At 41.5% G+C, this 26,484-nt stretch overlaps 1 protein-coding gene across 8 annotated transcripts in view; it reads left to right on the top strand.

Annotated features, from left to right (window-relative positions):
* PAK1 (p21 (RAC1) activated kinase 1) overlaps nucleotides 1–26,484 on the top strand; it is a 182,271-nt gene that overhangs the window by 65,695 nt on the left and 90,092 nt on the right. The window contains exon 1 of one of the 8 annotated variants that reach the window (XM_055416054.2): nucleotides 8,930–9,137. The exons of 5 other annotated variants lie outside the window; for them this stretch is intronic. The gene's annotated coding sequence lies outside the window, so the exon portion shown is untranslated. Of the gene's footprint in view, nucleotides 1–8,929; nucleotides 9,138–17,520; nucleotides 17,537–26,484 lie in introns of those variants that run through there. 2 more of the 8 variants (XM_055416051.2, XM_088832443.1) reach the window with 2 other exon arrangements.

The raw sequence follows: 26,484 nt of genomic DNA, 5'->3' as shown, positions 1-26,484 counted from the left end.
AGAGGTTCGGGACATTGTACAGGAGGCAGTGATCAAGAGCATTCCCAAGAAAAAGAAATGCAAAAAGGGAAAATGGCTGTCTGAGGAGGACTTAAAAATAGTTGAGAAGAGAAGCAAAAGGCAACGGAGAAAAGGAAACATATACCCATCTGAATGCAGAGTTCCAAAGAATAGCAAGGAGAGATAAGAAAGCCTTCCTCAGCGATCAATGCAAAGAAATAAAGGAAAACAATAGAATGTGGAAGACTAGAGATCTCTTCAAGAAAATTAGAGATACCAAGGAAATATTTCATGCAAAGATGGGCTCAATAAAGGACAGAAATGGTATGGACCTAACAGAAGCAGAAGATATTAAGAAGAGGTGGCAAGAATACACAGAAGAACTATAAAAAAAAGATCTTAATGACCCAGATAATCATGATGGTGTGATCACTCACCTAGAGCCAGACATCCCGGAATGTGAAGTCAAGTGGGCCTTAGGAAGCATCACTATGAACAAAGCTAGTGGAGGTGATGGAATTCCAATTGAGCTATTTCAAATCCTGAAAGATGATGCTGTGAAAGTGCTGCACTCAATATGCCAGCAAATTTGGAAAACTCAGCAGTGGCCACAGGACTGGAAAAGGTCAGTTTTCATTCCAATCCCAAAGAAAATCAATGCCAAAGAATGTTCAAACTACTGCACAATTGCACTCATTTCACACACTAGCCAAGTAATGCTCAAAATTCTCCAAGCCAGGCTTCAACAGTACATGGACTGTGAACTTCCAGATATTTAAGCTGGATTTAGAAAAGCCAGAGGAGCCAGAGATCAAATTACCAACATCCATTGGATCATTGAAAAAGCAAGAGAGTTCCAGAAAAACATCTACTGCTCTAGGACTATGCCAAAGTCTTTGACTGTGTAGATCACAACAGACTGTGGAAAATTTTTCAAGAGATGGGAATACCAGACAACCTTACCCGCCTCCTGAGAAATCTGTATGCAGGTCAAGAAGCAATAGTTAGAGCTGGATGTGAAACAACAGACTGGTTCCAAATTGGGAAAGGAGTACGTCGAGGCTATATATTGTCACCCTGCTTATTTAACTGAGATTCAGAGTACATCATGTGAATTGCCGGGCTGGATGAAGCACAAGCTGGTATCCAGATTGCCAGGAGAAATACCAATTACCTCAGATACACCGATGACACCACCCTTATGGAAGAAAGCAAAGAAGAACTAGAGAGCCTCTTGATGAAAGTGAAAGAGGAGAATGGAAAAGTTGGCTTAAAACTCAACATTCAAAAATTGAAGATCATGGTATCCAGTCTCATCACTTCATGGCAAATAGATGGGGAAACAATGGAAACAGTGAGAGGCTTTATTTGTTTGGGCTCCAAAATTACTGCAGATGGTGACTGCAGTCATGAAATTAAAGGATGCTTGTTCTTTGGAAGGAAAGTTATGACCAACCTAGACAGCATATTAAAAAGCAGAGACATTACTTTGCCAACAAAAGTCCATCTAGTCAAAGCTGTGGTTTTTCCAGCAGTCATGTATGGATGTGAGAGATGGACTATAAGGAAAGCTGAGTGCTGAAGAATTGATGCTTTTGAACTGTGGTGTTGGAGAAGACTCTTGAGAGTCTCTTGGACTGCTGAGAGATCCAGTTCGTCAGTCCTAAAGGAAATCAGTCCTGAATATTCATTGGAAGGACTGATGCTGAAACTCCAGTACTGTGGCCACCTGATGCGAAGAACTGACTCATTTGAAAAGACCCTGATGCTGGGAAAGATTGAAGGCAGGAAGAGAAGGGGATGACAGAGGATGAGATGGTTGGATGACATGACCAACTCAACGGAAACGCGTTTGAGTAAACTCTGGCAATTGATGATAGACAGGGAAGCCTGGCATGCTGTAGTATATGGGGTCGCAAAAAGTCAAACATGACTGAGCAACTGAACTCACCCGAACAGTGCTTGCATCTGAATGACCTGAAAGATCCTGATTAGGCTAAGATGACTTCATAGACAAAACATCACTGGTCAGGGTCCTTGGGTTGAAAGAATAGTTTGTGATTTTTTTACTTTGTAAAAACAAAAGAGTAATTGGACTTAAAAGAAGTCAACTGCCAACTTCTGTAAACCTGGGCATGTTATTATGTATCTTAGATTTAATTTCTTTCTTTGACTATATAGTTTAGTCTTTTGAAGTCCCTTCTACTTCATCTGATTCTGTTTTTTCATGTATTTAGCCAATAGTTTCTTTCTTGGTTATAATCTATTAGCCCTCAGTAATAAAATGCTGGCTTCTGATTAACATACCTCAGTTTCACGTGTCTTTCTTCAGAGGAACCAGGCTTAGCCAAGCTTCTATATCTCACCTCTGAAACAGACAGCATGTGAGTTGGCTAGTTTGCCTTCTGTCACCAAACCAGCATCTGGTTTTTGAGAACTGAGGTCTAAAAACAGAAGGTGCCTGAATCTGCTCTTTCTTGCTGAAGATATCAGTGGTCCTCCTTTATACTGTATGATTCATGTTTTGTACTTTCTTCCACTGTATCCTGTTTATTTTGTTTATTCAGTTTTCTAGTGCAATACCTCGGAGAAGGCAATGGCAAGCCACTCCAGTACTCTTGCCTAGAAAATCCCATGGATGGAGGAGCCTGGTAGGCTGCAGTCCGTGGGGTCGCTAAGGGTTGGACATGACTGAGCGACTTCACTTTCACTTTTGACTTTCACACATTGGAGAAGGAAATGGCAACCCACTCCAGTGTTCTTGCCTGGAGAATCCCAGGGATGGGGGAGCCTGGTGGGCTTCCGTCTGTGGGGTCACACAGAGTCGGACACGACTGAAGTGACTTAGCAGCAGCAGTGCAATACCTTTTACATTTTTCTGTGTGCTAGCCTCCCTTCTTAGTTATGATTCTTGGAGTCATAGGCCATTGCTGCTGCTGCTGCTAAGTCACTTCAGTCGTGTCCGACTCTGTGCGACCCCATGGACGGCAGCCCACCAGGCTCCGCCATCCCTGGGATTGCTAGGTCATGTTTAATCCCTATGACCAAGTACAGGCAAGACCACATGGTATGTGTTTGATAAATGTTTGAAGAGATAGAGTACTTATTAAATTGGCAGGTGATAAAGAATGGAAAGAAAAGGTACTCTGCTAGATGGCACGAGAGAGAGAAGAGAGTGAATGAGAGAGCAAAGGAGCTTGACAAGGTGGATTGAAGCCAAAAAGATGAAATTTAAGGACGATGACAATGAAGTTCTACATTTTAAGTTTCAAAGAAATGGCAACATATGGGGAGCCTAGAGGAGACCTAGCATGATGCTATGCTTAGGAAAATTGTGGTTTTGGCTGCCTAAGCCCAATGTCAGCCAAAGGTACTACTGTGACTATAAAGCTAGTGCAGCTTCAGACTGAATTATTGGAAGTACTAAGTATAGTTAATGGAGGTGATAGTCCAGCTACATTCTATAGAGGACGGACTGCACTTAAGACTGTCATATGCCCCATGGGGAACCAGGCAAATAGAGGTTCATTGCAGACAACTGTGTTTAGTTGAAAGTGCCCTAAAGCATCACTACTCAAAGTAGAGTTTGAACTCTTCACAGTCTGAAATGAGGTAAGCATAGAAATTGAGAGTGTATAGAAACTTGTACAACAATTTGACAGAGAAATTTTATGCCTAATGAATCTAACAAAAAGAAAATGAAGTTTATCTTATATGTCTTTTTTTGTTTGATACTTTCCCTTTATTTTTTATTTTAATAGATTTTATTTTTAGGGCAGTTTTAGGCTTGTAGAAAAATTGACCAAAAAGTGCAAAGACCATACTTCACATCTGTCCCACTGCTCCCAGCACTTCCTCTGGAAGTGCTTAACATCTTGCATTAGTAGTACAATTGATGAATTAGTATTGGTACATTATTATTAACTAAAGTCTGTAGTTTATATTAGGGTTCACTCTTTGTGTTGTACAGTTTTATGGGTTTTGACAAATGCATAGTATCAGGTATCTACTATTATAATATCACACAGGATAGTTTTCCTATATAAAAAATGTCCTGTGTTTCACTTATTCATCCTTGCCACCACTTTCTTAGTGCCTGGCAACCACTGATCTTTTTGCTGCATCTCTAGTTTTTCCTTTTCCTGAATATTCTATAATTGAAGTCAGCCTTTTCAGACTAATGTTTTTCATTTAACAGTATGTATTTGGGGTTTTCTAAGTCTTTTAATGGGCTTTCCTGGTGGCTGAGCTGGTAAAGATCTTTTAATGTTTTGATAGTTCATTTCTGTTTATTGCTGAATTTAATACACATTCTGTGGATGTTTGTCTATCCATTCATCTATTTGAAGCATATTTTGGTTACTTCTGAATTTTGACAATTATGAATAAGCCTGCAGTAAATATTTGTGGATAGATTTTTCAACTCATTTAGAGAAATATCTAGGAGTGCAATTGTTAGATTGTTTGGTAAGCCTATATTTAGCTTTATAACTGCCAAACTGTCTCTCAAAGTGGCTGTACTATTTTACATTCCCTTAGCAGTGAATGAAAATTCTTGTTGCTCCACATCCTCACCAATATTTGGTGGTGTCACTGTTTTGGGTTTTAGCCATTTTAATAGGTATCTAGCAATGGCAAGCCACTCCAGTACTATTGCCTAGAAAATCCCATGGATGGAGGAGCCTGGTAGGCTGCGGTCCGTGGGGTCGCTAAGGGTCGGACACAACTGAGCGACTTCTCTTTCACTTTTCACTTTCACACATTGGAGAAGGAAATGGCAACCCACTCCAGTGTTCTTGCCTGGAGAATCTCAGGGACGGGGGAGCCTGGTGGGCTTCCGTCTATGGGGTCGCACAGAGTCGGACACGACTGAAGTGACTTAGCAGCAGCAGCAGCAGTGGTATTTTGTTGTGTTTTAATTTGCAAGTCCCTAATGACACACGGTTTTTCCAGTGGTCATGTATGGATGTGAGAGTTGGACTGTGAAAAAAGCTGATCGCACAGGTCAAAGAATTGATGCTTTTGAACTGTGGTGTTGGAGAAGACTCTTGAGAATCCCTTGGACAGCAAGGAGATCCAACCAGTCCATTCTAAAGGAGATCAATCCTGGGTGTTCATTGGAAGGACTGATGCTAAAGCTGAAAATGCAACACTTTGGCCACCTCATGTGAAGAGTTGACTCACTGGAAAAGACGCTGATGCTGGGAGGGATTGGGGGCAGAAGGAGAAGGGAACGACAGAGGATGAGATGGCTGGATGGCATCACCGACTCAATGGACGTGAGTTTGAGTGAACTCCGGGAGTTGGTGATGGACAGGGAGGCCTGGCGTGCTGTGATTCATGGGGTCACAAAGAGTCAGACAGGACTGAGCAACTGAACTGAATGACACATGGGGGATTATCTTTTCATGTGTTTATTTGCCATCTCTATATCTTCTTTGATGAGGTGTCTGTTTAGATTTTTTTGTCCATTTTTTGATTGGGTTGTGTGTTTTCTTATTGTTGAATTTTAAGAGTTCTTTGTATATTTGGAATATAAATCCTTTATCATATGTGTATTTTGCAATGTTTTCCCAAGTCTATGCCTTGTCTTTTCATTCTCTTAATAGTGTCTTTTGCAGAACAAAAGTTTTAATTTTTAAATTAGCCCGAGTTTTCAGCTTTTTCTTTTATGGATTGTGATTTTGTTGTATAAAAAGCCATCACCCAGTCTGAAGTCATCTAGATTTTCTCTCTGTTATCTTCTAGATTATTTTTTAGAGTTTTGCATTTTACATTTAGGTCTGTGATACATTTTGAGTTAATTTCTGTGAAAAGTGTAAAGTGTGTGTCTAAATTGTTTTGCAGGTGGAGGTCAAGTTGTTCTCGTACCATTTATTGAAAAGACTATTCTTTCTCCATTGAATTTCCTTTGCTCATTTGTCAAGTATCAGTTGACTGTATTTGTGTATGTCTATTTAGGGTCTCTATTCTGTTCCATTGATATATTTGTCTATTCTTTCACCGATAACATGCTGCCTTTATCTCTGTAGTTTATAATAAGTCTTGAAGTCAGGTAGTATTAGTCCTCTGATAGATACCTATATATAGCTAGAGTTATATTCATAAGATATGTTGCCTAAGCTATATCCCAGACCAATTTAGTAAAAATCTCTGCTAGGACTTAAGTATATATATTTAAACCTTCCCAGGTAATTTTGATACATAGGGAGAGTTAAAAACCAGCATACCAAAACCATAAACTCTTTGAAGGTGTGGTCCTCTTTGATGATACGTCTGTCTCTGGTGGCTTGTGCAATTTGCTTAAATAGTTGTTGAGTGAACAGATGATTAAAAGAACTGAATGTGTTTATTTTGGAGAAGAGAAAAAGTAATGGCCTTGATACATCATCATATACACATATCTGAAAGCCTTTTATATGACTTGGCACTGAAGGATGCTTTCTGAGTGCTCTAGGAGGTAGAATTAGAAGTTTACAGAGGGGCACCTGGCTGAATATTAGGAAGCACTGTCTGATAGTGCTCATTGCTCTTGAGCTTTCTGTTCCTTCACATTTCAGCAGAACCCATATATAAGAGCAAACGCTTGGGAAATTAGGTAAGGTCAGACGTTATGCTTATTGATGGTTACTTTGAAAAACTGTTCAAGACTGAGAACTCTTTTCGGTTCTCCTCTCATTCATAAACTGAAGGACATGGGTATGGGGGTTAAAAGAACATTCTAAAACTACTTTGAATCTGAGTTCTCATAGTGCAGCATATCCCTCTAGTCTGTATTATTGACTGATTCTCTCCATGCTGGAAGAGATTTTCAAGAAATTCCATCTCCTCCACTAAAACTGAGATTTTGGTAGTTGTAATAGCACAGGTACTGAGGGTCTGGGAAGGGTGAAAGATACTTAACAGAAGAACTCTTTTCTGTTCTCCTGGAGTTCTTGCCCTGCATCCTTCTGTAAGCAGATTATGTTGGCATATTGAATGGACGTGTGGACATCTGTCAGGGAAAAAGGGTAAATTCCATAAAATTTCCTTCTAGTACACTTAAATTTCTGATCAGATGTGATACTGGTTACCTGCTCTTTGCCAGACTGTAGGGAGAGGGATATGGCAGTTGCTACAAAGATCATTGACATGGCAGAGAGAAATAAAACAGGCTTGGAAGTCAAACCAAAGTTGGAATGAGTCAGTCCTTTACTAGGTGTGTGGTCTTAGGGAAGTCACTGCCGTCCCTCACTCATCACATCCTGTCTTTTACCAACTTTTCCTGCCACTTCCAAGCCATATATCTCTAGAATATGTTTATTTCTCCTTATCTCTTCTCTAGTATATTCGTCTAAATCATTACCTTCTTCTCTTGGCTAAAGTTCTGAAAGAATTTGACTTCTCGTTTTCATCACCCTCTCCTCTGTTTTCCATTCAACAGTCGGTGATTTTAAAAAACTATATAGATTAGACCTTGTCATTATGCTTAAAACTTTCCAAATCATTCCCATTGCTAAAACCCAGAACAAAACCCCCACTCCTAGTTATGACCCCTAAGAGGTCCTACATTCTGTTGACTTCTGACATCTCTCAAGAGCAGTTTATAGACGTAATTGATAAGGTAAATTACCCTTAGGAAGCACTTGGAAATGTGTGAAAGTTTTTTTTTTTTTAATTGTTTCAATTTTGGGATCGCAAAGAGTCGGACACAACTGAGCGACTGAACTGAACTGAACACTAAGATTTAGAGGGTCTGGGCCAGTGTTGGTAAATATTCTATAATGTGTTGTTCTGCTCAAGGCCCTTTACAATGCTTGATTCACAGTATGTGTTTAAGAAATGCTTATTGTACAAAACCATATTTTTCTTGGAACTCATTTTTTTTTGTTTTGACTGGTGTCTTGGTTGTAAGCAGGGCTACTCTCTAGTTGCAGTGCACAGGCTTCTCATTGTGATGGCCTCTCTTGTCATGGAGCACAGGCTCTAGGGCACACGGGCTTTAGTAGTTGCTGCGTGTGGGCTCAGGAGTTGCAGCTTATAGGCTCTAGAACACAAGCTCAATGGTTGTGTCACTCTGGCTTAGTTGCTCTGTGGCATGAGATCCTCCCAGACCGGAGACTGAACCCATGTCTCTTGCACTGGCTGGCAGACTTCACAACTGAGCCACCAGGGAAGCCCAGAACTCAGTATTGACAATTGTGAATTGGTGGGGCTTCCCTGATGGCTCAGTGGGAAAGAATCTGCCTGCCAGTGCAGGAGAGGTAGGTTTGATCCCTCTGTTGGGAAGATTCTGTTAGAGAAGGAAATGGCAACCCACTGCTGTATTCTTGCCTGGGAAATCCCATGGACAGAGGAGCCTGGAGGGCTGTAGTCCATAGGGTTGCAAAAGAGTTGGACCCGACTTTGCAACTAAAGAACAACAAACAACTACTTCCTAAGGTTGTGGTGAGATAGACATAACATTTTGTGAAATGGTACAGAATAGCACTTAATAAATGGTAGCTGCTACAGAGATTTCTTTGCTTAGAAGCAGCTATAAGCACCCACCCAATGTTTTCCCTGGGACATTCGAATTAGAACCTGACACCTTTGTTGGGGTCGTGGGTGGGTCAGTCTCTTTGCTTGAAGCCTAATATAGAATGATAGGTTTCATTTGACTTGTCCTGGGGTCCAGACTCAGATGGAGAAGCAAAGGCACAGAAGAGCTCTGGTTCTCTTTCTTGACTCTGGGGCCCACCCAGGAAGCTCAGACAGTCCCTGGAAAACCTGGATTCACTGAGAAGTACCCCCTGCTGAAGACTAGGTGGGGGAGAATAGCGGAGGGGGTGGGAAGATAGTAGTCTTTCTGCTTTCCCTCAGAGCTTCTTTACTGAAAGGAGAAGCGGGCTTTCTCCCGCCTCCTTCCCTCCCTTGTTTCCCCGCCCCTTCTGCTTCGCCAACCCGGGAGCGGAGCCTTTGCTGAGCCCTGTGAGGGCGGGGGCGTGCTGCACCCCGGAGCCAGAGCTGGGGCGGCTGAGCTGCTGCGAGCCCTGCCCCAGCCAAGTATAGCTGCCCGGGTGGAGCCTGGGTGTCGCGCGGCCGACCAGGCGTGGGAGAGGTGCGGCTCTGCGACAGAAACCGCAGGCAGAGATGCCGGGGCCGGCTTCCCCGACCAGGTAATGCTGGCCCACCCTGGGGCATGCTCAGCTGGGCGGTGCTGGGGAGGGGGGACGCCTCTGCTGGCTTCCGGGGAGTGGTGACGCGGGTCCGGTAGACTTAGGGTCTCTTCCCTTAAGAGACCCTAAGTAAGAGAAGGGGTTTATGGTGGAACGCTCAGATGAGCCCACCCAGGGCTAGGCCAGGGCTGGAACCAGAGCCCTGGCTAGGGAGGGCTCTGAAGGGGAAGCTGGTTTTGGGGAACTTGCTCTGCCTGAGGATCCTTGCTCCTTTGCAAGCACCCTTCTGTTTGGCGGCTGGGGTGATGCTTCCCTCTGCTTTGGATTAGCTGTTGTCCTGCCCCACCGAGGGGGCTTTTCTCTTCGGCGCTGAGAAGGGGCACTGTATTATAAATGACTTGTTAAGAGGTGCAGTGAACTGAGAGATGAGAGACCTGGGGTGAGGGGGAATCCTGTTTAGGCAGCCTTTGTGGGCCTAACACACATTTTCCGTATCTGTGCAGTGAAGGGCTTGACATTTTGTTTGTGACTGGTATTTTCAGACTGCCAAACTGCCTTTTGGACAGGCAAGTTGATAAAAGCCCTAGAGTAGACTGCAGAAATGTCCCCCTCAACACTGTAGGAGATAGGCAAACTTGGGAAAAAGATCTTGGTACCTTGTCTTCCAGCCAATCTTTTGAATGGCATCTTACTGGGCTGCTCGGGACTCTGTTACTTCATGGACAAGGCAGAGGTTAAGAATGGTGATTTTTTAAAATATTGAGTGTAGGTATACTGGTCGTAGGGAGACAGAGCTGGGAAGAAGCAGGTCAACGTATATTAATAGTTTATCTCCAAATTGGCCAATTCTTTGATACTTGGGCATAAAGCTGCTTTAAATGTAGCTATCTTTTCTGGAACTTCCTCCTTAGAATGTCGAGCTAATGACAGACCTTGAGACTGTGTAATGTCTTAATCATGATCATCTGGGATCAAGAAACACATGTCAGGCGGATACTAACCTACCTTGATTATTTTGGACTGCCTTCTTCCCCCAGTTTTTCTATGACTCTACCACCTTATCTTGTCACCACTTTCCTTTTTACTTCCTACGCTTGATCATTTTTCCTGTCCTGTGCCCTACCCATCTTTTCTCTCATTCCCATTTTCTTTTTCCTGCTCCCCTTTCCTCTCGTACTTTCCCTTTCTAGTTCTTCCTCCTCCATAGCCAGTTTTTCTCTTGAGTCCTTCTCTTCTTGGTTAGGCTTTCTTCTCTCTTCCTTTTGGTTCAGCTTTCTCATTCTTGGCAGGTTTCTGATTTGCAGGGACTTTTGCTATGGTGTTAGTGAAATCCAAACACTATTCCCTACCCAGCTCCCTTACTTTTGCCTTTCACCATGAATCTATCTTCCCCAAGCGCCAGTCTTTCCTTACTGCCTCTTTGCCTTGCTTTGGGCCCAACAGTAAGCATTCTTTTTTCCTGGATTTGTCCTCCACCTCATTTTCCAGAGGCAGAATGAGTAACCCAGATGGGAAGGGGAGGACTTAGGAACTGGGGTGGGAGGAGGGCAGGAGTTTTCTGGAGGCTCTAACTTTCTTTAGTGAGATGAGCAACTAAAGTGAAGTCACTCAGTCATGTCTGACTCTTTGCGACCCCATGGACTGTAGCCTACCAGGCTCCTCTGTCCATGGGATTTTCTAGGTAAGAGTACTGGAGTGGGTTGTTACTTCCTTCTCTAGGGAATCTTCCCAACCCAGGGATCGAACCCTGGTTTCCCGCATTGTAGGCAGATGCTTTACCATCTGAGCCACCAGGGAAATGGTGAGCAACTAGGAGACACACAAAGACTCTTTAGTAGCCTAGAAGCTTGGCTGACCTGGAGGAAGGGAGGCAGACCTGTGAACCTAGGGAAGAAGAGGAAGATAGCAAAAGTGGGTTGGAGGGAGAGAAGGAAGAATCCTGAGGGAGAAGAACAGTGTGTTTTTGAAGAAGAGAGTGGCCTGGATAAGATAGGGGTTGTTTAGGGGTAGAGGTTGCTGTATTGGGAAACCCTGTAGTCTGGGAAAGAGGACCATATACATTCATTTTCTTTCTCTCTGAAAACTAGCTTTTTGGGCTGATTTGTTTTCTCCTCAGCAAATATTTTTCAGGAGTGTCCTCATTATGGGATAGTGAGAGGGAAAGCAGAGATGACAAGATTGCTATTATACATATACTTACTGTCTAGACAATGTGTTTATGTACAAAAAGCTTTGACTATGATATCTGTTCATCCTTAAACCTTCTCTGAACCATCTGTGTTAGTTATGGTACCAGGTGTTGGGGATGCAAAAATGGAAATGGAACTAAGTTGCTGCCTTCCAGTGCAAGTCTAAGAGTGGATGTCTGAAACCTCATGTGATAAGGATATGTGATGTAAGAGAAGCACTGCTGCTGCTAAGTCACTTCAGTCGTGTCCGACTCTGTGCGACCCCATAGATGGAAGCCCACCAGGCTCCCCTGTCCCTGGGATTCTCCAGGCAAGAACACTGGAGTGGGTTGCCATTTCCTTCTCCAAGGAAAGTGTGTGAAAGTGAAAAGTGAAAGTGAAGTCGCTCAGTCGTGTCCGACCCTTAGTGACCCCACAGACTGCAGCCTACCAGGCTGCTCCATCCATGGGATTTTCTAGGCAAGAGTACTGGAGTGGCTTGCCATTGCCTTCTCCGAAGAGAAGCACAAGGAACTATAATAATGCAGAGGAAGGAACTTTTGATTTAGTAAGTGGCAGAGCTGGACCCTAAACTCAGGTCTTCTCTAAAGGTGATATCTGTGCTTTTACACCACATTATCTTCTGACTGTGTGTACATACAGTGTGCAGAGGGTTTCTTACGTTTTCCTTTCTGCCTATCTGTGAGGCTAGACTCTAGGTGCTGCTGATAAGAAAAAAGAACAGACTCCTGTGATAGGTCACTGTGCCATGGCCAAACGCTCATTATTTTGGAAGAGAAACACACTTTTTCCTTGTTAACTTCTCCCGGCTCTGGGCCACTTGGGGGACTTGATGCTGAGCTCCCTATATGAATCATTTGTGCTCCCCTCCCCTTCTGCACCCTTCCAATTTCTTAATTCAATTTCTGGCAGACTATAGAGCCGAGAGACCCGATGGAGTTAGGTGAAGCATTTTATTCCCATTGGCCTCTGTAAAAAAGGGATTTAATAACTCATAGGGTTGGTAAGGATCAAGTGAAATAATAAATGTGTGAAAAGACTGTAAACTGTGAAGTGCTGCATAGATGTTACTGTGGTTGTTCCTAGGTGTATTTTCAGCGATGAAAAATGCTCAGATGTTGCAGCCTGGAGGAAATGCCAAGGGTTGTTCACTGACTAGTTTAAAACTGAGCCTCAATCCTTAATAATGAAAGAAAGGGGCTAGAAAGAGGATGCTTGGGAGACTGGTAATTGAGCCCTGTACTGAAAACTGAGGTTGAGAGGCTTAGTGTTTCTTAGTGTGCTTGTGTGCTAAGTTGCTTCAGTCATGTCCGACTCTTTGCAACCCTATAGACGGTAGCGTGCCAGGCTCCTCTGTCCATGGGATTCTCCAGGCAAGAATACTGGAGTGGGTTGCCAGGTCTTCCTCCAGGGGATCTTCTTAACTCAGGGATTGAACCCACGTCTCTTATGTCTCTTGCCTTGGCCGGCAGGTTCTTTCTCACTAGCACCACCTGAGAAACACAGTGTTTTCTTTAAGGTCAAACAAATGGTAGGTGGCAAGCATGAGAAGTATTTTTAGTGATACCTTGTGCTATAGCAAAAAAAAAAAAACAGGAGGAAGGGGGAAAGGGATTAAAAGGTACTTGATTTTTAATCTTTCTAATAGTCATATATAAAATAGAAGATATTTATAAATATCTTGAGTTACAAAGTTTAAAATAATTATATATAAAAAAATATATAGTAGGTACTTTATAGCTGTACTTACTTTTATCCTGCAAAAATACCTTTGAAGTTACCTTCTTAAGAAAGTCTTCCCTGACTCCTAGGCTGTTAAGGGCTTCTATTATTATTATTTTTTCATCGAAGTGTAGTTGATTTACAGTGTTGTGTTAGTTTCAGGTGTACAGTGAAGTGATGTAATTATATATATATATATTTCAGATTCTTTTCCCTTATCAGTATTACAGAATATTGAGTACAGTTCTAAGGGCCCCCTTTTTGGATTCATGTGCTTCCTCTCGTCACTCATAGTGGAACTTACCATGTTGTACTGTCATTGGGGTTTATGTATCTGACTCTCCTGTTAGCATGTGAATGTTTACTAGACAGAGAAGGTCTAATAAATCTTGGTGTTTACTGTTATTAAGCCCCACTTAATTTCTAAGTATACATTGATAAATACAACAGATGAAGTTGCTCCTTTGTGAAGCTTATTGTTTAGTGAGAGAGATGTATAATAAGTAAGCAAATATAATTAAGATTCGTAATAGATGTTGTAAAAACCCTGAATTCCACTTTTTGAAATTAGCTTTAGGGTACTTATGAGACATGCAGGCAAAATATTTAAAAGAGTGGTCCCCAACTCTTGGGCCCAAGTTAGTAACTGTGCCACTCACCAGGAGGCAAGCGAGTGAGACTTTGTCTATCCCTCCCCATCACTTACATTGCCAGAATCATCGCTTGCATTAGCATCTGAACTGAACCTCCCCATTCCCGCCCTGCGCTGTCCCCCCCATCTGTGGGAAAGTAGTCTTCTGTGAAACCCGTGCCTGGCACCAAAAAGGTTGGAGACTGCTGATCTAAGAGATAAGTTATTGATCTGAAAAAGCTTTGGGACTAAAGATAAAAACTTGTGTATCATCAACATATAGATAATATAAAGTCATGGGAATGGATGAACGTCTAGGACAGAGTGTAGTGTGAGGAAAGGAGCTTCCTAGCCTGGGACATGTGGAGGATAGCTAGTGAAGGAAGAGTCTACAGAGGAGATAGGAATGGACAGAAAGATGGAGGGAAAGTTAGGTGAATGTGCTTTCCCAGAAGCCAAAAAAGTAGAGCATTTGAAAGAGAAGGGAGGTCAGTTACATTGAATACTGCTGGGAGGTTGAGTAAGATGACAGAGTAGTGACCATTTGATTGGCAACATGGAGATGACTGACACAAGGAGGCTTGAGAAGACTACTTTTGGCCAAATAGTCGGGTATTAGCTGGCAAACAGAAGGGGAGGAAGTGGAGATAGTGTAAGTAGACAGTTCTATTGAGAAGCTCTGTTATGAAGGGGAACAAAGAAATGAATAGTGTTTGGAGGAGTATGTGAGTGTCAAGGGAGTGTGTGTGTGTGTGTGTGTGTGTGTGACTTTGAATAGGAGATGCATAGCATGTTTATATTCACCCAGTATTCTAGCTCAGGCCAAAAATTTAGAGATCTTCTTGGTTTTTCCTTTTTTTCTCACATTGTATATTTAGTCTCTAAATAAGTCATTTGGCTCTACCTTCAAAATACTCTCTGCCTACTATAATCCATTTAAGCCACCGTCAGTTCTCATATGAATTATTGTGATAACTTCTTAATTGTTTCTCTGCTTTTCCTTTTGCTCCTCTGCAGTCTGTACTCTGCAGCCATAGTGGTTTATTCAAAACATAAATCAATTCTTGAGTGTCTTCTCACACTTGCTACAAAATCCAAATTTATTGTGGCTTGTAAGGTCCAGCATATCCTGACCTCTGGCTACATCTCTACTCTTAAACTCTTAACCACATTTCTCCTTGTTCACTCAACTTCTGTATTGCTGGCCTTTTTGCTATTCTGTATGCCCCAAATATTCTTATCTAGGACATTTGTGCTTACTGCTCCCTTTGCTTAAAATGCTTCCATATATTACTGTGATTTGCTGTTGCACTTTATCCATGTCTTAAGTGTCTTTTCCTCAAAGAAGCCTGTCTTGATCATTATCGTATGTACCACTCCCAATCCTGTCCATTTATATTCACATGAACTACTGTTTAATTTTCATTACGGACTTGACATTGTATATTTATTTATTTATTTATTTGCTTCTCTTACTAATCAATCCATAAAGTCCACGGACACAGTGACTTTGTTCTATTCAGCTGGATTAGAATTGGTACATTATAGACGCTAAATGAGTATTAATATTTACTGATTGACTGAATATGTGTGTTTGTGAGAGAGAGAGGGAGCTGCTGAAGGAGAAGAGCATTCCAGGTGAGAGGGAGTACAAGTGAAGGAGTATAGGGAGAAGAGAGAAGAAGAGGATAACTTCTGATAAGAGAAGAGACACCTCCTTCATTGTAAGGTACAGTGGGTGGTATGGGTGCAGGGAAACATACAGATTTAGGAGTAAGAAGGTAGAGTTCTGAGAAGATTTCTGTTTTCTCATTGAAAGTTGGATCATTGCCTGAGGGAAGGGATTAATGAGAATCCCAACTGATGATCTGAGGCAAAGTAATCTTAAGCAGGAAGAACATCATAATTTTCAAGCTAAAGCAGTCAACCAGGTAGTGTTCTCTAGGATACTCAGCTCTTTAGTATAGCGGCAGTTTGGAGAGAGTTAAAGTCAACTATCCTGAAGCTGGGATTTTGCCACTTGAATTTTAGAAAGGAAGAGGAAGCAAGGGGATAGATTGTTCTTGTTTTTGATCAGGGTGGTTTAGTATATACATGTGCAGAGAAATTCTATTATAAGCCATCTTATTATCCTACAGATTTTACTGAGAGTCAGTTATCTAGTGTCCACAGTTAATGTCTAAGTCTCATTTTACTGATCTTTACCCTGGGGTAATATGACCGTTGATACCACTATGCACTTTCTGCACATTGTAGTGTATTTATTAGATGATAACTTCTAATTCTCCGTACTTTTTTTTTTATTGTGGTAAATACACATGATATAAAGTTTACCATCTTAATAATTTTGAAGTGTACCATTCAGTGTTGTTAAAATATATAATTGTACAACCATCACCACCATGCAACTTTCCTGGTAGCTCAGCCAGTAAAGAATCTGCCTGCAATGCAGGAGACCCAGGTTTGATTCCTGGGTCAGGAGGATCCCCTGGAGAAGGGATAGACTACCCATTCCAGTATTCTTGGGCTTCCCTGGTAGCTCAGACTGTAAAGAATCTGCCTGCAATGCGGGAGACCTGGGTTTGATCCCTGGATTGGAAAGGTTCCCTGGAGGGGAGCATGGTGACCCACTCCAGTATCCTTGCCTGGAGAATCCCCATGGACTGGGAAATCCTGGTGGGCTACAGTCCATGAGGTTGCAAAGAGTCAGACATGACTGAGCGACTGAGCACAGTACAGCACAGCACAGCATCACTACCATCCTTGCCCATATCTCTTTTTATCTTGTAAGACTGAAACTCTTTACCTGTTAAACAACAACTTCTCATTCTTCCTTTCCCCCAGCTCCTAGTCAACACCATTATACTTTCTGTCTTTATAATTTTGAGCACTCTAAGTACCTCATGTAAATGGAATTATACAATATTTGTCTTTTTGTGATTGACTTATTTTATTGAGCATAAATCACTGTTGTAGCATGTTGTAGAATTTCGTTCATTTTCTGAATAATAATCCATTCCATACCACATTTTGCTTATCCATTATCTGTCAATGAACACTTGAGTTGCTTCCACATTTTAACTATTGTGAATAATTCTGTTATGAACATGAGTGTACAGATAACTCTTCCAAACTCAACTTTCAATATTTTTGGATAGATGCCCAAGAATTAGAATTGCTGAATCATATGGTAATTCTATAATATTTTAATTTTTTTAGGAACTGTTTGCTCTACTATTTTCCATAGTGGCTATACCATCATGTATTTCTACCAGCAATGTATAAAGGTTCCAATTTCTCCACATCCTCATCAACACTTGTTATTTTCTGTTTTGTTTTTTTGATAGTAGCCATCCTAATGGATGTAAGGTGGTATCTCACTGTGGTTTTGGCTTGCATTTCCCTAAATATTAGTGATATTGAGCACCTTTTTGTGTGCTTATTGGCTCTTCATACATCTTCTTTGGAGAAATGTCTGTCCAGATCCTTAGCTCATATTTGAATTGGGTTGTTCATGTTTTTGTTTTTGAGTTTTAGAGAGTTGATGGTTTATGATGTTTAAGTGATTTATATTTAGGGAAAAAAGGAACTGATGGCAGTAGGGACTAATTGATAGTGGATTGAAGCTCAAAATAAAGTCTAGGAATGCTTTTGGAAGTTCTTGAACAGGTGAGCTGAGGAGAAGGGGACGACGGAGAATGAGATGGCTGGATGGCATCACCGACTCTGTGGACATGAGTTTGAGTGTACTCCGGGAGTTGGTGATGGACAGGGAGGCCTGGCGTGCTGTGATTCATGGGGTCGCGGAGAGTCGGACACGACTGAGCGACTGAACTGAACTGAACTGAACTGAACAGGTGAGCTACATGAATAGGAGGTTTCATTTGGATGATTCACTCTAGATATCAGTCAGTGAACATTTTGGGAATAAAGTCTAGGGTGTGATCATGAGAATAATGGTTAACTTGGACTCTGTGCATGGTAAGTTGCTTCAGTTGTGTCTGACTCTTTGTGACCCTGTGGACTGTAGGCCTCCAGGCTCCCCTCTCCATGGGATTCTCCAAGCGAGGATACTCGAGTGGGTTGCCATCTTCTGCTCCAGGGGATCTTCCTGACCCAGGGACTGAACCCATGTCTCTTCTGTCTCCTACACTGGAGATGCAGGTCAGGAATTTCCCGAGATGATAGAAGAGGATTATAAGACCTTTGGCGCTGATTTCTGTAAGTCATCTGCAGGGGTGATAGGAGTGAGGAAGATGTGTGGTATTATTGGTAGGGTGAGGGGAGGGTGAAGGTATAGGTCAGCGTAAGTTAAATCTTTGACTCCATATCTCTCTGCTTTTTCCATTTTGCTTTACAGGTACAATTTTTTTTTCCAAGTTTTCCAGGTATAGTTCTTTGTTCATTCTGTCTCAAGTTATAATTAGTGGAGAAAGTATTTTTAAGAGAATCTGAATAATCAGGCTAGTCATGTCCTTCGCACTGTTTCATTGAGTGATCTTAGGTAAGTTGTATAACCCATGGGTTTCATATTGGAACTATAAAATAAAAATTTTGAATTAGCTGACTTTATAAGATACTTCCAGCCCCTGTGTTTTTCTTCTCTAAACCAGGCTGCCTTAGTCAGTGAACCATTACTAGTTACCAAATTGTGCCAGGTCTGTGCTGTCTAGGGGACATAGACATTAATCGTATTTAGTTTTGTTCCATGGCTTGTTCATGAACTGGTGAAACTGATATTATGGAATATGGAACCTGCTGCACAGAATTATGTATAAAATGCTATTAAATTTGGGGCAAGATAGAAATAGGAGGGCTGTGTGAAGGTTTTGTAGAGGAAGTGAGTCAAGCTGGGTGTTGAAGAATGAGTAGGAATTTTCTTGGCAGACAAGTTGGGACGTTTTAGGCAGAGAGAACAGTGTGGGCAAAGGCAAGAGCGTGAAATCAGATTGGGCTGGAATGAGAAGTTTAGAGATGAAGGAGATGAAACTGGTTAGATAATTGGAGATAACAGGTATTTATTGAATATCTATTTTGTGTCAGACAGCATGCTGGGGACTTTATATATGCTTTTAAATTCTCATAATAACTCTGTGTAAAAGACAGTCTTACTTGTATTTTACCAAAGAGGAAACTCGAGGTCAGAAATTAGTTTTTCTATGCCTAGAAACAGCTTCCAGTTTTCCTCCCTGCTATCTCAGCACTTGCTTTCTTGTTTCTAAACCAGTGCAAGTGACTGGAGGCTGCATAGCGGGAATGTCTTTGACTTGTCAGAAGGACATCCCTCAGCAAATTCAAGACTGCAACATTCCAGGCTCCTGCCAAAGAAAACCTCCTGGCACAATTTAATTAAAGATCAGATTCTCATAACCAGGTGTCAAGGGCATGCACTCCTCGGTCTTGGGTGGAGTGCTGGTCATGCAAGTCTCAGCAGCTCTAAGTTGTTGGAACTGAAAAATGGGATTAATGTATGAGATAGGTTTTATTTCTTTTTTCCTTTTCCATCTTCATTTAAATAATGGCCTGAGGTATTATTGGAGGTTATGTAGTCCATTCCTCTGCCTCTTGAGTGAACAGTAAGCTATGGTGCAGTGGAAAGAGAGATGATTCTATAGTCACACAGATTTCATTTCAGGTCCCTGCCTCTGCTGCCCACTAGCTGTGTGACCCTGGGTGACTGGCAGCATGTCTGGGATTTTTCTTCTAACTTATTCACTATTTTATCCCCAGCACCTAACACAGCCTGACAAAAAGTAGAAGATGAATAAATGTTTGCTTGAATGAATGAGGAAAAGAATACCAACCAACCAGATTTCCAAGTTTTCTTGTAAATTCCACTAATGTTAGTAGTTATTAAAATATCAGACCTAGTGATGTCTGAAACTCTGTTTGTAAAGACCGTTAGTCCAGAAGGTTCTATGGGGATACTTTTAAAGAATTTTGGCAACTTTGTTTAGGCATTTAGAGGCCTCTCCTAAACTCCAGGTCCCATTGTGTGAGCTCAAGGCACCACAGAGTCCTCAGTACAGACAAATAGCAGCTGGTCCCCTCCTCCAGACCATACCTCCTTTCTCATTGTCATCTCTCAGCCTTTTCTTAATCAACCATGTCATCTTTTATTTTTAACACGGAGCTTCATTGTACAGATCTAGAACTGCTTAGAAGGGACCATTTTTCTGACTATAGCTGTATGTGTTACAGAAAATAAAAGGCCCTCTCTGATTGCTGTGTCCTATTTTTTCACCTTCATGTTGCATTCCACAACGCCATACTCTCACCCTTATGTTATTCCTATGGTCTGGAGTATACTTGCCACCATTGTTCTCTGTCAAAATCATTCATTTATTTATTTTCTGTTTTCCTTGGTCAAGGTAATATTTCAGTGTCTGGGCCTATCCCAGACCAATTAAAATCAGAGTTCAAGTAGTGGTATCCACCCCTCCCACCCTTTATTAGGAAAATCTGAAACATACAGCAAAGTTGAAAGAATTTTATAGTGAATGCCTATATAAATCACCTTATAGATTCTTATATCATTAATATTTTCATGTTAACTTGCTTTATCACTTCCATTATATATTGGCATGTATATCACATCCCTATGGTCAGCCATTAATGTATCTTATTTTTAAAAAATGCATTTCAAAGTAAATTGCGGGTGTTAGCATACTTCCTCTCTTAAGTACTTCATCTGGTATTTTAAAAAGCTCCAAGTGAATTCTTATAGTCTAGAGTCAAAGACTACTATCTGACCCATTTATTCGTTAAGCCCCTACTCTTTTTTTTTTTTTTTTTTGGTTGCACTGCATAGCATGCAAGATCCTAGTTCCCTGACCAGGGTTCTAACCTGGGTTCCTTGCAGCAGAATAACAGAGTCCTAACCACTGGACCACCAGGGAATTTTTCCTAAGCCCCTACTCATTTATTTATCTCTATATAACTGGTTTCTGGCATAGAACCTTATAAGAAAGTATGCATTAAAAATTATTTATTTGAATTGTACTTGAATGAAGAACCTACAGCTGCACTCAAAGGTGTACATAACTTTCACTTGACTTATTTGAGGAACAGAAAATTATTTTATCTTTTCTGTTGCTTATCTCTTGGCAGACATTTAGTAAATATCAATCTCAAGTCCAGTCTAAATGTGTTTATATATTTCTATATTTGCCACTGGCTAGATTTGACTGAACTAGATGTAAATCAGAAGTAGCGTAGTTCAGGTCAGTGAAGGTACAGAGGGGCTAGAATTACCTCAAGTATGGTTGGAAAATTCTTTGGCAGTGTGTCTGAAGACTTGGGTTCCAGTCCTCACCTTTTTATTTCGTAGGCAATTTCTCTGTGCTATTTGGACCTCTGTATTAAGGAAAGATATAAGCATCTGAATGCAGAGTTCCAAAGAATAGCAGGGAGAGATAAGAAAGCCTTCCTCAGTGATCAATGCAAAGAAATAGAGGAAAACAACAGAATAGGAAAAACAAGAGATCTCTTCAAGAAAATTAGAGATCCCAAGGGAACATTTCATGCAAAGATGGGCTCGATAAAGGACAGAAATGGTATGGACCTAACAGAAGCAGAAGATATTGAGAAGAGGTGGCAAGAATACATAGAAGAACTGTACAAAAAAGATCTTCACGACCAAGATAGTCACGATAACGAGATCACTGACCTAGAGCCAGACATCTTGGAATGTGAAGTCAAGTGGGCCTTAGAAAGCATCACTACGAACAAAGCTAGTGGAGGTGATGGAATTCCAGTTGAGCTATTTCAAATCTTGAAAGATGATGCTGTGAAAGTGCTGCACTCAATATGCCAGCAGATTTGGGAAACTCAGCAGTGGCCACAGGACTGGAAAAGGTCAGTCTTCATTCCAATCCCAAAGAAAGGGAATGCCAAAGAATGCTCAAACTACCGCACAATTGCACTCATCTCACACGCTAGTAAAGTCATGCTCAAAATTCTCCAAGCCAGGCTTCAGCAATATGTGAACCGTGAACTCCCAGATGTTCAAGCAGGTTTTAGAAAAGGCAGAGCCACCAGAGATCAAATTGCCAACATCTGCTGGATCATGGAGAAGGCAAGAGAGTTCCAGAAAACCATCTATTTCTGCTTCATTGACTATGCCAAATCCTTTGACTGTGTGGATCACAATAAACTGTGGACGATTCTGAAAGAGATGGGAATCCCAGACCACCTGACCTGCCTCTTGAGAAACCTGTATGCAGGTCAGGAAGCAACAGTCAGAACTGTACATGGAGCAACAGACTGCTTCCAAATAGGGAAAGGAGTACGTCAAGGCTGTATATTGTCACTTTGCTTATTTAACTTCTATGCAGAGTACATCATGAGGAACGCTGGGGTGGAAGAAGCACAAGCTGGAATCAAGATTGCTGGGAGAAATAACAATAACCTTAGATATGCAGATGACACTACCCTTATGGCAGAAAGTGAAGCCTCTTGATGAAAGTGAAAGAGGAGAATGAAAAGGTTGGCTTGAAGCTCAGCATTCAGAAAACAAAGATCATGGCATCTGGTCCCATCACTTCATGGGAAATAGATGGAAAAACAGTGGAGACAGTGTCAGACTTTATTTTTTTGGGCTCCAAAATCACTGCAGATGCTGATTGCTGCCATGAAATTAAAAGACGCTTACTCCTTGGAAGGAAAGTTATGACCAACCTTGATAGTATATTAAAAAGCAGAGACATTACTTTGCCAACCAAGGTCCATCTAGTCAAGGCTATGGTTTTTCCCGTGGTCATGTATGGATGTGAGAGTTGGACTATGAAGAAAGCTGATCGCCGAAGAATTGATGCTTTTGAACTGTGGTGTTGGAGAAGACTCTTGAGAGTCCATTGTACTGCAAGGAGATCCAACCAGTCCATTCTAAAGGAGATCAATCCTGGGTGTTCATTGGAAGGACTGATGCTGAAGCTGAAACTGCAATACTTTGGTCACCTCATGCGACAAATTGACTCACTGGAAAAGACTGATGCTGGGAAAGGTTGGGGGCGGGAGGAGACGGGGACGACAGAGAATGAGATGGCTGGATGGCATCACCAACTCTGTAGATATGGGTTTGAGTGAACTCCGGGAGTTGGTGATGGACAGGGAGGCCTGGCGTTCTGTGATTCATGGGGTCTCGGAGAGTCGGACACGATTGAGCGACTGAACTGAACTGAACTGATTCTCACCTGTTATGTACAGGAATCAGATTAGATGACCTTTAAGATTTTTTCTGGCTTTGATGTTATGGGTATCTTAAAATCTTTGATTATCTTGACTGTATTATACTAGTGGCTGTGGAATCCAGATGTGATAAAGTAGAAAGAAGTGGTTGTTGGTGAGCACATTCATCTGAATCCCTGCCTGGTTTTATTTAGTATGTAAAGTATACTTGCACATAGTGGCTACTTGAAAAGTGTTTTCTTTCCCTTTTTTCTACTTCAGCTCTGTATCTTCATGCTTTTTATAGCATGCTTGATTGAGCTTCCCAGGTGGTGCAGTGGTAAAGAATCTGCCTGCCAATGCAGGAGATGCAGGTTTGATCCCTGGGATGGGAACATCTCCTGGAGTAGGAGATGACAACCCACTTCAGTATTCTTCCCTGGGAAATTCCATGGACATTAGAGCCTGGTGGACTACAGTCCCTGGGGTCTTAACGTCAGACACAACTGAGAATGCATGTATATGTTTTTATATGCTTTTTACAGAAAAACAGACATAAATCACTTCCCCTCCTTGGTTGCCTCCTGACCCATATCTGTTGTGAGACTGCTCAAGGGAAACAACAGTTTGCAGCTCATAGGTATAGAGACTTCTATTAGAACTATAGCTAGTGAAAAGCAGAGCCAGGACTTAAATTTCATCTGATTTTAACTCCAGTCATCTTTTTACTCTATCACCCTGCCAGTGGCCCTTTTGAAACCTCACAGTGATCCTGCGCTTATTATAGAGTCATTCAGTTGATTAATATACTTCAGTATAATTAGTTGCTTATAAATTATTAGGCTCCCTGAGGCTCTGGAGCATTGGTAAAACATGGTCGTTCTGTCTTTCTCTGTCTGTTGTCATCTATGATAGATAAGTGATGCTATCTGAACTCTCATTCTTAATGTTGACCTTGGGCTTAGTTTTATCTTGCAGCTTGTCAGAAGGCATTGGCTTGTCATCTTCCCAAATCTTTGACCTGCCGAGATTTGTTAGATTTATGATATATTTGGTCGTGATATTCAAGAGTCAAGTGTAATTCTTTTTCCTCCCAGCATTGAAATTTTGGACTTGTTTTCCTATAAACAAAGTTTACGATAGTTTAGGTTATGATTACTGTGCTAGGTTCTGATGTTCTGATTATTAAAATGTTATGATTATTGTGCTAGGTATAGATGAACAAAATGACCAGTGAGTGGATCTATGAAGTGTAAAGAGAGTAAAGACTTGTGGAGAAGCCACAGGAAAGGACTGGTTGGAGGGCTTCAGAGAAACTGGAAAGTAGCATAGAAATACTAAGTCCAAGTAAATTCAAAGGGAAGGTTCAAGAAAGCACAAACTTGTGTTCTGTGAGTATTGTTGAAAATACTAGCAATGTTTAGCATTGAGAAAATAGATTTTGGGAGAGTCTTGAGAGATGATTTCAGGTACCTAAATTTCTGTCTGAATAAGAGGCAATGGAGTTCCCTGGTGGCTTAGATGGTAAAGCGTCTGTCTACAGTGTGGGAGACCTGGGTTCAGTCCCTGGGTCAGGAAGATCCCCTGGAGAAGGAAATGGCAACCCACTCCAGTACTCTTGCCTGGAAAATCCCATGGACGGAGTCCATGGGGTCGCAAAGTGTTGGACACGACTGAGCAACTTCACTTCACTTCAAGAGGCAATAGGCCTTTCTGAGTTGCCTTGAGATAGGATTTAGGAGTAATAGGTGCAAGTAGTATTTATTTGTTCATTTATTGTTATTTTATTTGGTCATTTGTTTGTTCATTTGTTCACCAAATCTTTACTGATTACCTGTTCTGTGCCAGGACTGGTATTGGGGATTGTGAAATGACTGAAGTTTGTTCTTGAGTATAATTTTAAGTCTGCTAGGGGTGAGAATTGTAGGGAGAGGTAAATGTATAAACAAATAATTGCAGTTCAGTGTGAGAAGATAAAAACTTAATATAAATGAAAACTCTCTAAATGAGATCACTGAAGATAGAATAGTCTGACTTGTGAGACTGTAGATTTCTTATCACTGGGGGTTTTCAAGTATGGGCTAGATGATGTGTGCTGAAATGCTGTACAAACGATTCAAAGGTTGTATTCCAACAATAGATTTTAGGTTTTAATAATTGAGAATATTTTGGAAAGTGGAGATACACCACCAGTTTTCCAAACACAGTCACTTCACTTCAGTCGCTCAGTCGTGTCTGACTCTTTGCGACCCCATGAACTGCAGCACGCCAGGCCTCCCTGTCCAACACCAACACCCATAGTCCACCCAAACCCATGTCCATTGAGTCGATGATGCCATCCAACCATCTCATCCTCTGTCGTCCCCTTCTCCTCCTGCCCTCAATCATTCCCAGCATCAGGGTCTTTTCAAATGAGTCAGTTCTTTGCATCAGGTGGCCGAAGTATTGGAGTTTCAGCTTCAGCAAACACAGTGGAAGAACTGAAAAATGAAGAAAAGCGTTATCAGAAAGATTGAAGCCTTTCTTGGCATGTTCCTGGGCTGTGATCCTGGAAAGGAGTTATATTAAATGAAGCTTTTGGCTGAAGGACTTAAAAGAGGCAAAGAAGGGCCTGCTGAGGGTATCAGGTGGCTGCAGGGAGTGTAATTTTGGAACTGGCAGTCTGGAGTGGGATGGTACATTTGAGAACTGAGCTGGTAGAAATTCTCTTTGGGGGAGCTGAGGGACTTGCGTTGGGTTTGGGAGGGAAAATGAAGGCAGATCTGCAAAATAAAACTGGAAGAAATGGATAAAAAGTACACCACCCAGAGAGTTGCTTTAGATTAACAAGATTGTCCTTGCTACTTGATTTCTTTTGTTCGAAAAGAGAAGTAAGGAGCAGTTGGTTTGCCAGAGGTAGGTCAGGATGAATTATATAAATAGATGAACTTTGAATTTGGCCTTAAAAGATGAGTAAAGTTTTCATCAGTCAGAAGAGAGAGAAATTATTGACAAGAAGCATTAGGTGGTGGGAAGTGGGATGGGGCAAGAGGAGGGTAAGAGACTACTTGACAAATTCAAGAGAACAGAGATTTCTGAAGTGTATTATAATTTGACAGTAAGCTATGTTCAGGTATGGTGGCTTAGTTTGTGAGGCAGTTCATTATCAGACTGTGAAGGACCTTAAAATTTCATCTGTACTGAACTCCTTAAGGCAAGGTATATATCTCTGTCAAACTTTTGATTAATAAAAATATTAAATCCACTGTGAGTCAGATATTATACTAGACTCTTCTGGATTGCAAAGGTGACAAAATCGTGCCTGACCTTTGGTTATCATTCTGGCTCCTGGTGAAGATAATTATAACATAATAGTAAAAATAAATGTGATAACCTGGAAGTATACCCATTGCCTTGGAAGTCCGGAGGAGGGGACCTTAACTTCTTGAAGATGAGGACATTTCAAAAGGGCTTCTTAGAAGAAATAGCAGTTGAAGGATGAGTGAATTTGAGGATAGGAAAGTTGGCATTCTAAGCAGAGGGAACAGCATGTACAAAGGAATGACAGTGTGAAAGCTGCAGTATATTTAAAGAAGTTAGAGAAGTTGGGTATGGCTAGAATGTAAGGGGAATTAGAGTGGTGGGGAATGAAGCTGAT

The sequence above is a fragment of the Moschus berezovskii genome, chromosome 25 (genome assembly GCF_049115385.1).
Source record: "Moschus berezovskii isolate FMDL1 chromosome 25, NW_MosBer_1.0, whole genome shotgun sequence".
NCBI lineage: Eukaryota > Metazoa > Chordata > Mammalia > Artiodactyla > Moschidae > Moschus > Moschus berezovskii.
The sequence above is the reverse complement of the archived record's forward strand: the minus strand, read 5'-3'. Positions and strand labels throughout refer to the sequence as shown.